Source organism: Rattus norvegicus, chromosome 2 (genome assembly GCF_021556685.1).
Source record: "Rattus norvegicus strain SHRSP/BbbUtx chromosome 2, alternate assembly SHRSP_T2T, whole genome shotgun sequence".
NCBI lineage: Eukaryota > Metazoa > Chordata > Mammalia > Rodentia > Muridae > Rattus > Rattus norvegicus.
The window spans coordinates 197,283,965-197,302,055 of record NC_141535.1 but is presented as its reverse complement, the minus strand read 5'-3'; the positions used below and the strand labels follow the sequence as shown (position 1 = coordinate 197,302,055).

At 47.5% G+C, this 18,091-nt stretch overlaps 1 protein-coding gene across 3 annotated transcripts in view; it reads left to right on the top strand.

Annotated features, from left to right (window-relative positions):
• Positions 1–8,096: 8,096 nt before the first annotated feature.
• Positions 8,097–18,091, top strand: part of Slc6a17 (solute carrier family 6 member 17) — a 48,289-nt gene continuing 38,294 nt past the window's right edge. The window contains exons 1-2 of one of the 3 annotated variants that reach the window (XM_087632147.1): positions 8,119–8,470; positions 14,512–14,659. The gene's annotated coding sequence lies outside the window, so the exon portion shown is untranslated. 3 annotated transcript variants of the gene reach the window in all.

The following is an 18,091-nucleotide window of genomic DNA, read 5'->3' as shown; positions in this document are numbered from 1 at the left end:
TGTTATCTTTTGGTATAAGTAGATTTTTTCTTTGTGTGTGTGTGTGTGTGTGTGTGTGTGTGTGTGTGTGTGTGTGTATGTGAATGAACACATGTGTGGTGTATGTGTATGGGATATATGCTCATGTGTATGTGCTGGAATGGTCATACAGAGGCCAGAGGAGAAGGTTGGGTATAGTGTTATATCAATCTCTTCTGTGTTTCTTTGAGATAGGGCATCTTATTGAACCTGGAGCTAAGCTAATGGCCAACAGCAGCAATCCTTTGGTCTCCATCCCCACAGCTCCAGGATTATAGGCATGTATGTATAATACAGTTACATATTTTATATGGGTGCTAAGGATTTAAACTCAAGTTCTCCTTATTGTGCAGCAAGATCTCAGACTCACTGAACTATCTTCCTACTAAAAGTCGACGCTTCTAGGCCTAACACATCATGTTTCTATGTAAGGACTGAACTCGTCTTACAGCTTTATCTCTTGCTTGTCCCTTAAGTTCAGGAGTCTAGATAGACACAGACCTGCCTTCAAGCTCAAGGACAAAGTAAGTTTTTTAATGGGTTCATCTGTGCTTACTCCAATAGAGGTGCACCTACGAGGGTTTGTTCCACCTCAACCTCTACCTGAAAACTGTAATTCTGCTAATGAGGCTCACCCTTAATTAGCTATGTGCTGTAGTTTGCATCTAGAATGTCCCCTGATCCAAAGCCCATGGTTTAAAGACCTGGTCCCAAGCTTGTCACAAGTGGACAGTGATAGAAATTGTGAGATGTGGCCTAGTTGAAGAATCCAGATCATTTGGGTGTGTCCTTTGGGAGATCTGTGTGACCCTACCTAGGCTCCCCTCCTCCACACACCATGAGGTACATGGTTCTACTCTACCACATGTTCCTGCCTAGATGTCATACGATAGGTACAAGGCAATGAGGCCAATGGATCATGGGTAAGAACCTCTATAACTGAGCCAAAACAGAGGTTTTTGTCTTTACAAATTAATTATCTCAGATATTTGTGATGCTGACAGGTAGCTTGCCATTGTTTTAGCAGCCATTTCACACAGTCATTTTGTTCTTTATCTTGATATAAGTTAAGACTCCCAGACTGCTATTGACTCTAATCTTAGAAGATCCGGAGCTATGGAGATAGCCTATCTATCTATGCTTGCTTGAGAGATGGCAAGCCAAGCATCCTTAAGAAGTTCCATGATTTCTGAGAAAAAACAAAATCTCAATTTCCACTTCTAGGTTCCACCTTAAAAAGTAGGAAAAAGGAAAACATGTAAGGGTGATTTTTATATCAATAATGATGAAAACAAGATGTACCAGTGGGAGGGGAGTGAAAATGAGTCAATTTGGTGCCCTTCTAAAAATTAGTACTCAGAACAAGAGTCGAATGGAACCCTGCTCCTGACTACCTGGTGCCGACAAGTACCCTACTGCCCGCCTTTGGAAGCATTGCTTCTTCTGTATCTAGGTGAAGTTCACCATTGTCTTCTCACCACATGGGCTGCTTGGGGACTTTTACTGACCTATACAGAGAGAAGCTGGGTGCACCCTAACCACCTCCACATTGTTCACAACTGATTGTATAAGCCATTCCTTTGCCAGGAACTGAGCCCAGTGCCAGACAGAGAGGTTTTTCTCACATGGAGTTTATTTGTTTTTGAAAACCAGAGCACTGTGTGACAACAGGAGAAGGTGGGTGTTGAGCCATAGGAAGAACTGCCATCCCCAAGGTTGGTCCCAAGCGCTGTGTGAGAAGGAGCTACCCTATGCTTGTGGAAGTCTCTTCTCCTTTCTGCTATGGTTAGGCAACCTTCAGAACACTCTGGTGTACAGGTCAAGCCCTCTCCCCTTCCAGAGTTCTATTCCATCTACACAGGGTTACAGGACGAAGAGCATCGTCATTTCTGGGCCCTGCTATGTTCTCACTGTACACATCCTCACTTCCATCTCATCTCTGTCACTGTAGCCGCAGCATCTCGTGTTGATGAAAGCCTCCATGTGCACCCACTGCTGTTAGAAATGTGTTGCTTGGGGAAAATCCCATTGGCATCTCAGCTTGCTACGGAGGGGATCAAGTTAACTGTTATCACCATTTCATGAGCAAGGAGACCTGAGTCCTGTAAATAAAGTGATACCACAAACACTTGCCTCTGACTCCAGGAGCCAAGATGATGCTGTGTTTTGTTTGTTTCTTCTTGAAATAGGGTCTCAACCTCGTTCTGTTTCCCCTGCTGCTCTCTGTCTTCTGGGTTTATTACTCCTCCTGTCCTAGCCTCCTGAGTTGCTGAGGCTATAGGCTGCTCCCCTTGCTATGGGGCCAAGTTTTCTAGTCTGTACTGTGTGCTGATCCACCCCCCACTGTCCCCTGGACTCTGAGAACTGAGACCCAATGTCTCTTCTTTTTTCCCCCCTAGGCTGAAAAACTTGCTCCATCTCTTCTGTGGATTCCATTTGATTCATTCGTGAGAGGGTGAATCCAAGTCCATTAGGCATTGTTGCACGTCATGAGGGAGAGTGGCTAAGGCTGGGCGAAGACAGGGAATTAAGGAGACAAAGGTGCTTCAGGTGTGAGCCTGAGGGATGCGTGGAGCTAGTGTTTCAGGTCCCGGTTCCTAGATCCCCAGGGAATGATGACATTTGCCCTTTCCTCAGGTGAAATGTCACATAGCCACAAAGATTGGCTCTATCATCTGAAGCCACAGAAGGGTAATCATCATTTCATTTTAGAAGCACGGTGTTTATTTTATAGGCTCAACCACATAGTAACAAAGGAGATCTCCTTATCAGCTGTGTTTTAGATCTTTAAACACGAATTGGGTGAGATTTGCTAATCCTTGCCAACTAAATACAATCTGGAGGGATGGGGTTCCCATGGTAGCCATTGGAAGAGGCACAATTTACTAAGCCAAAGGTGAGAGAATTCTCAAAAGTGAGGGTAGCAGGTAGATGATGAGTGGTCAATATCTATTCATATTGATGATTATATGCCTCTTCTGTATTTTTTAAAATTGTTTCATAAGAAATTTTCTGCAAGTGTAATGGCTTAGGGTCTAGAGAGACTCTTCAGTGGTTAGGAGAACTGACTGCCCTCCAAAGGACTTGGGCTTGATTCCTAGCATCCCTATAGCAGCTCACAAGTGTCTGTCGCTGCAGTTCTAGGGGATCCTATGCTCTCTATTGGCCTCTGTGGGCACCAGGCATGCATGTGGTGCACAGACAAACATATAGACAAAACACCCATAAGCATAAAATTTGATAATGAGTGAATGAATGAGCAAATAAATAAGTGATTGAACAAATAAATAAATCCCATGGCTCAAAGCATCAGACTTCTCTGTCTCCTGAGTTCTGTGGACCAGGTGTCTTGCAATAGCTTTTCTGGGCAGTTGCCTATGCTCTGTGCAGAAGAGACACCAGAATCTTGCTAGAGTCTGGAATATCTGCTTCTAGGATGGCCTGCTCACTTGGCTGACAGGCTGTAGATAGTTTTAGGTCAAGAGCCTGGTGAGGGATGGCATCTGGGGGGCTTCTCAATAAGTAGGCCTCTCTGCATGGGCTTCCTCTTAGGATGGTGGTTAGTCCTAGAACAAGATTCCAGGACAGAGATAATGGCACAACTGCTTTCTTATAGCCTATATCCAGAAATAGGCATGAGATCACTTCTCTTGTTTAAGCAGTCATGGAGCCCAGATTCAAAGGGAGGAGATGAAGACTTCACCTCTTGAAGAAAGTATTGTCAAAGGAGTCAGGAGCCATATTTTAGAACACCCACATTAGGGAAATACCTAATCACTCACTATGTCACTCAGAATATATTATTATCTTAGTACTATGTGTTCAACATACTCAGAAGTTACATATATGAAAGGGGACCCACATCACAAGTCCCTAAATATCAAGAATGAGATCAAAGGCTTTAAACATGGGATGAGCTCTCTGTATGGCTTGGGTGGATTGACTAACCACACTAAGTCTTAGCTCCCCCATTAGTAAGACGAAGGTACTAGTCATACCACCTCCAAAGTACCACACTGTAATTTTCATATTATGCTATGTGTTATGTAAAAGGAAGACTTTTCATTCAGGATGTTCAGAGGAGAGATGGCCACTAGGGTCTGAAGATCTCAAGAAGACTACACGGTTCAAGTCTATGTCCCATTTCCACCTCAGCACATGAACTGCAACTTCCTGTCACCTCATGAGCCCGCCCACCAGTGATGCCTTTCAAGCTTCATCCTGACTCATTGCAGTTTTGACACTGTGGATTGGCTTTCCTTCTAGAGACTTCTGTGCTCCCGATTCTTGCCTCCATGTCTTCTTTTCTGACCCTCCTTCTACCTGTCTTAGAAGTTAGTCCTCCCACCAGTCAGTCCTCCATCTGGGACTCTCTCCAGGCCATCTCCACTCTTCCTCTGGATAGCCTCAGCCATGTCTTCTGTGGTTAGGACTTATGGATTTGAATCCAGCCTGCTCTCCTGGCATACTCACTCATACTCTAACTACTCTTTTCCATCCTTTTGGTTAATATTTGTAGAGGGCCCATTGTGTGTTGAGGATAGACACGATCTCTGCCTTCATGGAGTTTCCACGTCAGTCAAGGAGACCATCCTCAAATAGCCGGTCACATCTTTAAATACCTAATTACTGTTGAGAAGAAGGTTACAAAGGGGAATATATCCACGTGAAGGGTTAACATCACTCTCCTCCATGGTCAGAACGATATGGAGGATTCTGTTGTATGAGTGGACAGGAAACAAGCGAAGGAGGGAGCGGCAGATGGGCCTGAAGTTTGAGCCAGGAAAGCGTGGGAAGAGTGGGAAGCGCAGAGGGAAGGCTGCTGGAGCAAGTGGGCAGCAGGCAAGCCAGGGAGGGAGGAGTGATAGATGAGACTGGAGACAAGAAAGGGCTTCGAGGTACTGTGGGCTTGAGAGCGGTGCCATTACAGTTTCCCTTCTAAAAGACTCCTCTTGTATGGAGAACAGGGGTGAATCCTGAATTTCAGTTAGGAGATTATGAGTGTCCAGACAAGTGATGGTTATAGTTGAGACCAAGATCGTGACAGAAGAATTAAAGAGAAGCGGCCACTCTAGAGGCTGTTGGTAGCTAAGACTTCTGGGATTTAATGTGGATAACATGAAGGGATGAGAAGGAGGTAGGTTGCAAGGTGACAAATGGGTTTCTGGAAGGGAGACTTGGATGTGGAGCAGTAAGCACAACATTGACTGTTTTGCAGGAGACAGGGGTCTCTGAGTAAGGAGATCTGCCTGGAAATGTAGAGCAGGGAATTGAGTGTGCATAGCCCAGGAGACTCCAGAATGAAGATATTGGCAATAGTGAAGATGGTTTAGGAAACAACCCAGAATGACAAAAGGACTGGACTCCAAGAAGTCAGTATATAAAGGTCAGCAGGAGAACTGGGGGTGACCAGAGGGCAGAGGGATGTAAGGAGTGAGACTTAATGAAGGAAAGGGGTCCAAGAAAGGACTAGAGAAAGGTAAATAAAATGAGGACTGGAAAATGTCCTGCAGATTTAGTCAGTCAGAGGTCATTGATGAGATCCATCTTGACTTCAGGATAGAGTAGAATTGGCTAAGGGGTGAGGGGAAGAGGAGAAATAGGGACAGAGAACTTGGAAGAAGGAAGTTTGAGTCACTTTTTAAAGGAGATATTTGAACATGTTTAAGAGCTGCCAAGAAAGGCACAGTAGCAAGGGAGAGGTTGATGAACCAGGAGAGTCTAGGATACCTAAGGTTGACTCAGGCTGTCAAGAAGCTACAGGACCAAGAGCTAAGTAGGGCCTGGATTCTGACAGCAGGGAAGGCTCCCCTGCTCTCTCAGGGATGGGAGAGAAGAAAAGAGTGCAGCTGCTCAGGTGGGTGCAGGAGGGGCAGTGCAACTGCTCCAGGTGGGGGAGCTTCTGAGGAGGTTTCTGAAAGACCAGGGAGGCAATGGGTAGGTACAAATGTGGTTAGGAGAATAGAAAGTTGGAGAGGCCTTAATTGGAGAGAGGAACTGATGGACCATAAAGCCACATGGACGTACTGGGAATCAAGAAGCCCATCTCAAGGCTGGTCACCATGCAGGCAGAGGGAGATGGTTCCATACAGTGGCTCTTTTTCCACCCCGGAGAACTGTGCGTGAAGAAACCAAGTATTGAGTTTACTCGGGATTAGTGTTGTCGGCAAGTGGATATGAAGAGACAAGGGACTTCTACCTGATAGGTATGCTTTCTCAGTATGCCTCAAAGCCAGGATCTCATTGCCTTCTTCCCAAATCCACTATTTTTTTTTTTTTTTGGTTTAGTGACAAATACAATAACTCAGTAACTGTCATTTATCAAGCGCTATCAGATAATTTAAAATAAGCATCTTATGTGATCATAACAACTGCATAGGATATGTGTTTTCTTATAGTATGTACCATTTACAGATGTGGAAACTGGGGCTCACTAGGTTATAGATCTTACTCAGGGTATGTAAGTAACGAAGTCTGGATAAAAACTTAGGTTCATGAGGCACAGAAGTTCTTTACAGTCACCAACTCTAGGACCCCTTTCCTTAAAACCACCTTTACCTGAGGTTGTCCTTCCTCTCACACCACCTCTCTGCACCTCAGTTGTCACACTGTGTTCACCTCCCCCACATCTCTTACACCACTAGCTTCTTTCTTCCATGTACCTCCATCCCTGTCATTTCCTGCTTGGCTCCATCAGAACATAAGTTCTGCGAGGGCAGAAGTCATGAGGGGTCTTCCCTGTAATGTCCACAGGACTTCAACAGTGCCCAGCAAACAATCAGCTTGCTAAATACTCGTTGACCAAAAGAACCACCTATTGGGAGAGATCATTCTCAATGGGTACCTTGCATTTCTAGATGTCTCATGGCCAAGGAGCTGATGGCTTTTTGTTACAATAAGGTCTGGAGGATCTCTGCACAGTGAACTGGTGGATCTTTGCATAGTGAACAGCTTTGGAAAACAGATAGTGGAAGGCAGTTTTGTTTGCTGTTCATTGTGATAAAAATCCTGTCCGGGCAAATCACCTGCAGGTTTTCTTGTCGTCCATTTTAAAACAGCTAGGCTTCCCTAAACTAGAAGCCCTCTCATAGGACTTGAGAATTAAGAGAAACTGATCTTCACTTGTAATACAAGTCCTTTGTTTCTGGCCCTGGGCTTCTGTGTCTTCAGTCGTCACCCACAAAACTGTGGCAGGCCAGCTAGTTAGACTGAGGTACACAGTATCCCGGTACTCGCTTCTGGTCTTCATCGACTTCCACTAGGATAGTTAAGACGAACTCACTTCCTCCATCGTTTCCAAACAGGTACCTGTTTAGGTATATCAAAAGTCCCCTAGAGCGGAGATAATTATTTCTGACTCCCCAAACAGCACTTCCAGCCAGACTGGTCCTGTCACCTCTTGTCACTCTCTAGTTCTGTTTCAGCTCAGGCAACCACCTGTATGTACATAGTCTGCACTTGTGCATGTGCCCTGAGCAAATACATACATTTGCACTGTTCCCTCCACCATGGCCGGCTGCCTTTCCTCCTTTTGTCTACGTATCCTTTGGGGCCAGCATCCTTCAACACCTGTTTGGTACCCAGTCACAATTTCCCTCTCTCTTACTGCCCTCACTCGACTTATCTGTCAGGGTTCTGGGAAACTGAGTAGTATTATAGGGGCTGGCCTTGTAGGGTGGTAAGATGGAAGAATGCCAGGGGAAAAGGGCAGCCAAAAGTGGGAATTGAGGCAACATCCATGTAGGGTGGAAAAAGAATAACCACTGAGTGGGGTTGGAATCCTGAGAGTTCAAAGAAGGTGAGTCTGTAAAGACAGGTGAGGTCCCAGTTCAGGAGGCCTTTAGCCATGGCGGTCCATTTTCCTGAGAGCAGATGGCCTAATAAGAACACTCAGTTCTCAAGCGGCTTCTTTCGACAACCCCTCTCCTGCTCCCTGCCCACCCCTCCGCTTGTGTCCGCCATCAGAGCCTCTCACGCAGCCGGGGAGCCTCGCATTGACGCGGGCCCGCGCGTGAGTCAGGCCTGCGTCACGGCGCCCCGCCGCCAGGGTGGCCTTTCGGAAAGCGAGGGAACAGCGTGCGCTGCGCTCCGCCCAGCTCCGTTCCGCTCCGCAGAGCCGACGCGGACCGGGCGCGGGGACAGCGGCACTCGGCTGGGGCCTTCGCAGCCACGCGCTCCCTCCGGGATCTGTACCCGGGCGGCTCCCTAGAGCCCAGAGCGGGCAGAAGGCGGGAGTTGGGTTGGGACTGGCGGCAACAGGGGAAGCGACGAGCCAGTTGAGTCGCGTGCGCCGGCGCGCGCAGCTCCGGGTCCCGCAAGCCCCGGCTGGGGCCTGTTGCCGCTTGACTCCAGTTGCCCTCTGGAAGGACGGTGCACCCGCGAGCCGTTGGGGACCACGGCCGCTCGGCGGGAATCCAGGGGCCGAGTCCGCGCGACGGCCCACGCGGGACAGGTGAGTCGCTGTTTGTTCCCCAAATGGCATCCCCGGGACAGCCACTGCAACTTTGCTTGCAGTGGCCCCGCCCCAGCCTGGAAGGCCAGAGGACACCCGTGCAAGGCGGCGCTTCCTCCGGGTCTACAGGACCCTGTGCTGGCGCGGGGCTCCTTCCGCCGCTCCAGCCACCGTTGCCTGGCGACGGAGGCCCGGGCGGCCGACGTTCTGGCGCGTCAAGGGTGCACAGCATCTCCTGCACAGGTTGGACTTGAGCTTCAGCTTCTGGAGCTCAGGATGCCCCAGAACTCTGAAGGTAACAGGACAGCTGCAGAGGAGAGCACGGACGGAGGACCAGCGAGGCCAACTCGGTGGGTCCCTCTACCTGGAGCGCGCCCAGGGCACAGCCCCACAGGGAGGCTCCGGCGCTGCTGGAGACCCCAGCCTCAGACACTCGGCCATTGGCCCGTGACCTTGACGGTAACATTGGCTAGTGAAGCAGAACGTTCTCGCCTGAGATGAATATTTAATTCCCAGCTCTGGGGCTGCTCCTCAGTGAATTTGGGGCTAGAGTAGAAGAGCCCTTCCTCCCTCGAGGGGAGCGCATCTGGGGACCGAGAGGCAGAGATAGGAGACGTGCAATAGGAGCCACAGTCTAGAGGAGCCAGCTGTCTGGAGAGAGGCCTCCGCCACATTTATACCTGTGCAGACAGGGCTCTTGAAGGGATGTTCGCAGTAAATCAAGACTGCTCCCCCAGGGGCGCGGCCGCCTTGGAAGGAAGCCCGATGCTTTTTCCTCCTTAAAGCCCCAACAGCTCTATCAGGGGGTTAAGTTCAGTTCTGAGGCTACTCAGACAGACAGACCCAGTTACTGTCAAGTGGGCTTTATTCTTTGAAAATTTCCCTCCCCGCCCGTTCACCTTTCCTCCCTCCTCCCGTCTCTCCCTCTCTCCTTTACTACCACCCTCTTTGGAAATAGTTTAATGGGACATGTGAATTAGGAAATGTCTAAGTAGAGCGACTATGGAAGGCAGTTTAGTTGTGAACAAGAGGCAGGTTGGATTGGGTTGGGTTGGATGGGGATGAAAAATAAAGTGTGTCATTGTCCTTTCAACAAAAACTGCCAGGGACTGAGAAAACCCTGAAACGGCTCTATGAAAATCATACCAAAACTTTAGCATCTCCTTTGGTGGCATTCAGACTATGTAGAGCTTAAACATCTTGTGTCTCCCACAGTTCTCACGTTATACCATGCCCAGCAAGTTAGGTCCATCTCTTGGGAGAGAAGGACTTTCAGGTCACACCTGGTTGCCCTTGGCTGTGGGTAAGGCCATCAGAGGTTGTAGCTCCCGAGTTCCCTTTTCCTCTAATGGAGCAGCTGTGGCTAAGTAGGTGGTGGAGTTGAATAGAGAATTTCTGCAGCTTAGTCTACGGTGACTCAGTGCAGGAGGGGAATCGTGCCCACCAGCTCTGATTGGAGTTGGCTTAGCCTGAGTCACACCGAGTCGTGTGTCAGCTGTTTGTGAGTTCCTCAGAGTTCTTTAGCAGGACTCGTGAGCTGGAATGGTCTGAGCTCCAAGTAGTGTAGGGGTAGGCAAGTCTTCAGAGTAGAACTCAGCTTGCCTGCTGTTAACTAGGGCCTGTTTACCTCTGTCTCAATGGGGATGGCAAGTAGTAGGACCAGGCTGCAGAGGGGGTCCCATGTTTGTGGTCACAGTTTGGCCTAGTGTTTCATCATGTGCCAACACGGTGACCTTGGGCAAGTCACTGCATCATGGAACATCTGTTTTCAAAGTCGTTAAGGAGGATGCCCTTGGTACCATTTTTCTTACTTTATGACCAGTGCTAGACATAGAAGGTGCTGCCCAGATGTTAAGTTCCCACCTCTTCACTTATGGATCTCAGCCAGAGATGACCCCCCCCCACCTCTGCTGTGCTCCTGAGTATGGTGTGTGTGTGTGTGTGTGTGTGTGTGTGTGTGTGTGTGTGTGTAAGAAGATGGCTACATCCTGTATGACTGACCCCACAACCCAGCTTTCAATGGACCCAATTCCAACTTTCAGGTCTCTGGAAGGGGAAGCTGAACAAGAACCAGGCTTGTGTGAGGCGAGTGGTGTGATCATTTACAATAACTCCTGGATGACTCCGACAGAGAGACCTTGACTCACTGGTATTATTTATGACTTCGGCCTGTTCCCAAGCTGGGGTCGCTGCTGAGTAGACTTCAGGGGTTCTTTCTTTTGTTTGGAGATGTCTGGTCATCTCCCTACCTACACGTCCTGTCTAGAACAGAGTTAGAAGCTTTAAAAGACATTCTCAGCAGAACTGATGCTTGCTTTTCCTATGGAGGAAAAAGAAGAATGAGTCTCCCACTTTCTTGGGGACTGCCTTTCTCTTCTACAAAGTCCCCGATCTAGGACTGACCTAAGATGCATTTGGTTTAAGAACGAAAAACATGGCTGGGAGGTGGTGGCACACCTTTAATCCCAGCACTTGGGAGGCAGAGGCAGGAGGATGTCTGTGAGTTTGAGATCTACAGAATGAGTTGTAGGACAGCCAGGACTACACAGAACATAAGATCCCCCAAGGTAGCAAGAAAAGTTCCAGATTGACCCATGAGACTCCAATTGGCTACTGAATGTGCGTGCGTGTGTGTTTGTTTGATTACATTGTATATTCATTCACTCTGAAGCCAATGCCTTTGGTATTTTGTCTAGAAGCAGCCAATAGAAACAGAGATGAGAGGATTCCAGAGCAGCGGCAGCCTCCTGCCTGGCGCTCCCACCCCAGACTCCTGTCCAGTTTTGCTGCAGTAGGACGGTTCATCATCAATCCCTTTAAAACTGCTAAGATAAGCTGCAGAAGAGTTTTAAAAAAGAAGGAGGATTGCCTGCCCCCACCTCCCCCCTAAATCCCCAGACAAAGTCTCACTTATCACTGGCTTCCAGGCTATGCTGCAAGAAATCCTGACAGCTGAATATCTGAAAACCAGGGTGGGAAAAGACAAAACAGACAGACCTGTGCCAGCCTCCTCAGAGCATCCTCCTAGGCTGCTGGAGGTTGGAAGCACAATCCTGGACTCCTGGTATACTATCCTGGAACCCAAGTGGGGCAATGCTTCAGAGCCTGCTGCACCCATTCCACTCCAGGACCTCCCCTCTCCTTTCCACCTCCTGCCCTCTTTTTCTCAGATAGTGTCTCAGGTAGCCCAGATTGGCCTCCTAGTCACCAAGTAGCTGAGAATGACCTTGAACTCCTGACCCCTCTGCTCCCCAAGTGCCAGGGTTGCAAGTGTACAATAGCACACACATGCTTTCAGGATGGGGGAAAGTAATTCTGGACTGGCAGCACTTCATGCTCTCTCTGGCATGCATAGATAACACCGAGTTTTGATTGAGGCCTCTGTGCTGTGGGAAATGCCCTCCTTACAGGCCACCTTATCCAATCATCCCCGTGATCCCAGGAGATAGACAGCACCATCTGTAGTTTATAGACGTGGATTTTGAGGTCCAGAGAGGTTAACTAATTTATTCAAGGTCACTCAGATCACTGAGTGGCACTGGTATTTGGCTCTTGGCTTCTGTCAGACTTCAAACTTCATGTTCTTAGTCACTGTGTCATATGTTCTCAATAACAAGTTCTTAATAAATGTGGCCGACCGTGCAGGCATTTATCAAAGTGAGGTTTATTAAACTCTGTGGGTTCTGCTCTTCAAACTAGTGCCCTGGAAAGGAGAAGAATTAGATCTCTACCGATGGGAAACTGGTAGAAAATGAACAGACCCACACTGCCAAGGCTTAAGGCATATGACATTTGGTTCCAGGCGAGTTGCAATTGAGATAAAGATGCTGGACTCTATCTTGGTGCTCCGTTGTCCTGTCCCCATCCTTCTCCTCCTGACTTGACCACTCTAGATTTCACTCCCTTAAAGTTTGTCCACCCAGGGCTGTTGCCTGGAGCCAGAAGGACGAGGCAGAGCAGGTCAGATGCTGCCCTGAGAACCTCTGCATCTGCAGAATCAAGGACAGCAGGAGTGCATGGGAGCTCTGGTGTGTCAGGTTTCCCTGCTGGACAGTATGTGCCAGGGATTTGCAGTCTCTGATGAGGCCCAGACCCCAGAGCCAAACTGCTGGCACGACAAGTTTATTTACTGCAGCTGCTGACAGGGACTGGTGAAGGGGCTGCTGCTGGCTTCCTAGTCACTATCCATAGAGATTCCCCTCTTCTTAGGCCTCTACCACTTGTGTCCTTGGCTGTTCTGGGAAAATGGGAGGAAAACGGGCCCCTCCTGCCTATCTGTTTCTTCTCTGAGACATTGCCATTCCCAGAGGAACAGGCTCATCCTGTCCTAGCCTGCCTCCCATCCCCAAACCTCCAGAGATCTCAAAGGAGAAGTTCCTGTAAGTAAGGCTAGAGAACTGAAATGTAAGCATTAATGGTCCCCTGCCCAAGCCAACAGAAGCTACCCAGAAACCTTTGCTACCCAGAAACCTTTGCTACCCAGAAACCTTTGCTACCCAGAAACCTTTGCTACCCAGAAACCTTTGCTACCCAGAAATCTTTGCCTTGGGGGCAGCCATTTTGTGGAGACACAATCTGCTGATAATTCTTCTTTCTCTCTCTACAAGTAATAAAAAAAATTAAGACATCCATCAATGTGCAAATTAAGTTATTAAAAAACACACAATTAGACATTCCCTGTGAACAGAAATCTCCTATGTGAGAACAAATGCTCAGAGGTGGTATGAATTATCACTGCGTTACTAAGATATTCTTATCTCAGAACCAGGTATGCTTTGTTAGAGAATGGTTCTGGGGCCAGTGAGTCATAGGCTGCCTCCGTCTACAGCTTGGAGTTAAGGTGTCAAGACCTATTTCCTCTGTAGTTGTGGTATGGGAACGAAGCTAGAAGAACCCCAGATCTAAGCCCTGGCACAATATTCCTTGCCCAGCTGTTCATCTAAAGACAGCAAGTTGCCTCATCCCACCCCACCCCATCATTTATATTTACTGTCTTAACTAGAATTTCTTATGCACTACCAATTTGTCATCCATTCTTTTATTTTCAAATAGAATCCATTGGTCCCAACACTCTGCCAATTGTATTTTTCCTTGAATAAGAACCCTAGATCCGGGCTGGGGATTTAGCTCAGTGGTAGAGCGCTTACCTAGGAAGCGCAAGGCCCTGGGTTCGGTCCCCAGCTCCGGAAAAAAAAAAAAAAAGAACCAAAAAAAAAAAAAAAAAAGAACCCTAGATCCTTGTGGTGTGCTTTAAAGATCCACAGGAACTGTAAGATGTGAATGTCATCCAGTAGGTGGTCCTGGCAGGTGCTGCCAGGTGAGAAATCAGTGAGGACCTAGACTATCTCTTCTTCTGGGATCTAAAAGAAAGAGAGCTCAGGTTTTTCTGCTAGGCTGGTTCCCAAAATGGCTGGTGGGCGCTGTCCACGGTCCTGCCACACCCAAAGCTAACTGCATGCTAGTAATTTGGGACTTCCTTACAATGGCTAGGAAGAATCTGCTTGACCAGGCCTCCAAGTGCAGTTTTCTATTAGTTGGAGAAACACCCGAGAAAGTAAGGAAGCTCTTGACTCAGGGAGTTGCCATGGTCCATGAGGTGGTTCTTCTGGACCTGTGGGGGTGGATTTGGGTGCACCATTTTGCAAGGCAGCAGGACAGATCTTCCCAATGGGTGCTACTAGTATATATTGTCCAGAAACCATGATGTCCAAATATCTTGGAATGGCTTGGGGTGGTCCAGAGTTGCAAAGCCTCCTTCATTTACCATAATGTTCCAGACCACTACTAATTTTTCTGTCTACCATGATTTGAAAACGTGGGAAAATACTGGCACATGAGAAAGATGCTGCACTATGGAGCCTGGTAAATCACAATTTAAAAACTCAGCTCTTGCACTAGTGGCTGGGTAACATTGTACATGATGGTTAGAGTTTCTTTGCCTAGGAATCTTCGTCTACCAAACGATGACTGTACTTTCCGCTAGTGTACGTAATGGGTCGTTGTTTTAACTTGTTGCCAGTAAGGAATACTTTCTTTCCCAGCTGTCCACCAAGCTGCACAGAGGGCTGGTGACGAAAGAGATCCAACCCTTCTTGTTCTCAGGAAGGAGAAACCATGTGGGGACTGTAATTAAGGGTTTCTGATTACCACTCCTTCAAGTGCTCTTCAGAACTCTGCTGGATAACCCAGGTAATTGGACACTATGATCCTTCTGTGTCTTTTTGAGACAAGAGAAAATAATGAGTTTAAGAAAATCCAGGTCAGAAGATTTGGGCAGATGCTAAGAGACCCATCTGTCACCATGGTGAGCCCCCATGGTGGGGAAAGCAGAGAGTGAGGCCTGGAGTCATTCATTTTTGTTTTCAAATCTAATTTAGATCTTTCTCTTTCTTAAAATTGGTATGCACAGAGGTCTCTGTCTGGGGCCTGGAGTGTCCAACAACCTGGCTCCTCCTTTTCTTTTCTTCAAAACATTCGCCTCACGCAGCAGCCTGATCCAAGTTGCCACCATCTTTCCTCTGCCCTCCCAGTTTCTCCAGTTGTTGAATTACAGACAGCTATCTATCCTTTTGAAAATAACTGTGTTAGATCCCATCACAGCTCACACACCCCCGAGACCTTTCTGCTAGTCTCAAAGAAAGCCCAAACTGTTTTCCATGTCTGTGGGTCCTGCCTGCTTTGGGCATTCTGTCTCCCAGCGTCAGTCCATCCCAACATCCCTTACTCAGGGTGCTCTGGCCATAAACCTTTTTGTTGCTTACATTCGCTAAGTACCCTGGTTCTGTCTCAGCACCTTTGTGTTTTCTGCTTCCTCTATCTAGACTGCCTCCCCAGGATATCTGAATGGCTCATTCTCTCTCTGTTTAGGCCCTTTTGTTATCTTATCAGAATGTGCTCTTAACAGCTCAAAATCTCATAGCACCCCTCCCCCAAACCCATCCCCTCATATTGTTCATATTGTGTTTTATGTATCACATATTTACTGGCCTCCCAGCATGAGAATATAAATCCCACAGGGCAGCAACACAATTTCCTCTGACCTCTGCTGTCCTAGAACAGGGCTTGGCACATTGTGTATAGTGTATATTGAGAGAGAGAAAAAAAAAAAAAAGAAAATGAAGGAAAGAGAAAGGAAGGAAACAAAAAAAAAAGCAATTTTAAATGTATTTTCAGTAGTGCTTCTATTCTCCCAGCCCAAGAGGTCAGTAGGAAGTCATTTGCGTAACGATCACTTGCATGTCCCTAAAGCTCACCATGTCGGTGGGTTCCCTTGGGCCACTTCCACGTTGACTTCAGGGCATACCACAGGTGGATGTACCTATGTTCCTGGTTGAGCCAAATCCTACATCATCTCAACTAAAGGATCCATCAGTGTTGCCTTACGGAGCCCTTGTGCTTTTATCCACATGAATTAGGAGTGTTCAGCCCCATCTCTCAGGTCCAGAAGCTGGAATCAAAAGAGGCTACATCCGTTCCCAGAGATTCACTGCTGGGACAAGGCAGAGCAGGACACATGGCTGCTTCCCATGATTGCAGCCAAGTTGGGAGTCAGGCCTTGGAGTCAGACCATGACAGTGCAGATCCAGTGGCCTCCACTTTTCAGTCATGCACTATTTGCCTTATTCCATCATTCCAAAAGACATGCTTATGCTCACTAGTATGTCTTAGAAGCAGGATGTAATGTGATCATTATCCATTTCAAAATGGCAGCTGGTCTGTTGCAGGGGTAACTTACTTCCTTTGGCTCATGATCCAAGGATCTCTAACTCAGTGAAACACAGGTAATCCCTGGTAGCCTGCACTTCTTCATTTTAAAATGTGGATATCAGTGATATTTCCAGTTATCATCATGGAGAGATTAAGTAGACAATGGCTGAGCGGTGCTTAGCACCGTGGCTCCCACAGAGGCGGAACTCAAGCAGTGTGGCTATTAAGGCTTGGTCTTTTGCTTGTATTGTAATGATAACTACTGCCCCCCAGGGTCTGCTTGCCCCCAGGGATGAGAGGATCTGCTTGGAGTTCCAAATAACATTATGTGACTCCCCCCAACACCCCCAAGTTATCCTTGATTGGTGAATAAAGATGTTTATTACCTATAGCTGGGAAGAAGTGAGATAGGTGGGGTTTGAGGTTCCCAGAATTGGGGTCTGAGGAGAACCATGAGGAGGAGAGAGAGAAGGTGGAGAGAGCAGAAGATGCCATGGGGTAAGAACCTTTAAAACATGGCCATGAGGGCTGGCCAATTGGATTTACTCGTAGCCCAGATGGAATATAACGGGTTATAATTCGGGGTTATGGGGAAGTAGACACAATAGCATAGAGGGTAGATGTCTGCCCAGCTGTAGTGCTGATTAAGGCTTTTTATAAATATAAAGGTTGCATTCTGGGAAGTGAATGGTTGATCAAAGGCAGGATAGAAACCCCAGACTGAGATTAAATATTTTCTTCAGCATGTGACCTGTGGGCTGCAGCTGTCGTTGTCATTGCCACACGTGCTATATCTTCAGAGGTCCCCCAGAAGACAGCTCAGCACCTAATGCTATCAGGGTGACCTCATGCCGACGGGGCATCATGTCACCAGTCTTACATACTGAGCATGCGGTCCCCTCTTACAGGAAATGGTGAAAGGACCCAAACGGTCTGGCTGGCACTGGCCACGCCCACGCCCACATCCTCCAGTGCCAGTTTCTCCCTCTCTGGACCATCTGCCCCCTTTTCTGCTTCTTTTCTCTCTTGACTAAGAAAACAGGATTTTAGCCACACAGAACACATTTGGCAAATATGACAGGAAAAGTGGAAGGCATTGACTGTAGAAGGCACAATCGACTCCTCGGCTTCATTTGCTGTCGGGAGCCCCCGTCCTTAGCCCCCTGGCACACTCTGTGCCACATGGTGCCCATCCACACTTATTTCTGAGATGAAGATGAATCCCATCTGTGAGGTGGTGAAGGTGGAGCATAAATGCTGGCTCCTGGGAAAGAGGAAAGAGACAATGGAGCACACTCAGGCTTCTCGGGTGCTTTTGTTTTTAAATGACCGCCTGAGGACATTCTTGGGCATGACATGTTCTTGGGAATCAGAATATTGCATCAGAAAATAGAAAGACTTTTAATCTATGAAACTGAATCAGACTGGAAATATCAGAGGGGAATTTAAAAAAAAAAGCAGGTTCATTTTTTTGTATTATATTTATTTTTCTATTAAGAAAAACATCAGAATTTAGTCTTGCCGAATAGGAGACCAAAACACAAACCCAAAAGTCTGTGATGCCGATCAGAGAAATCCCTATTCCCTGTATTTGACTCCTCAAGGAGTTCCTGCTCTCCTTTCCCTTCCACCCATGTGGCAGCCAGATGTAGTTGGTAGGTAAGTGATGTTCTCTATTTTACAGATAAACAAGGAACAGAAAACTGGCTTCTAAGTTCTGGGTTCCCCCCACATGTTCAGAGAGCTGCGTTTGATTAGCACCCTGGTGGGGGCCTGCAGGCTTCTGGTGGGACTCAGTGTCTCCCTGGTCAACTCTGCTCACTTTTTACCTTGCCTCTTTGTTTTAAAGGCAGCAGTAGAAATTTAAGCATGGAAAGGAGGTTGTTCCCGAGTCCATGCTTCACCCATGGAAAT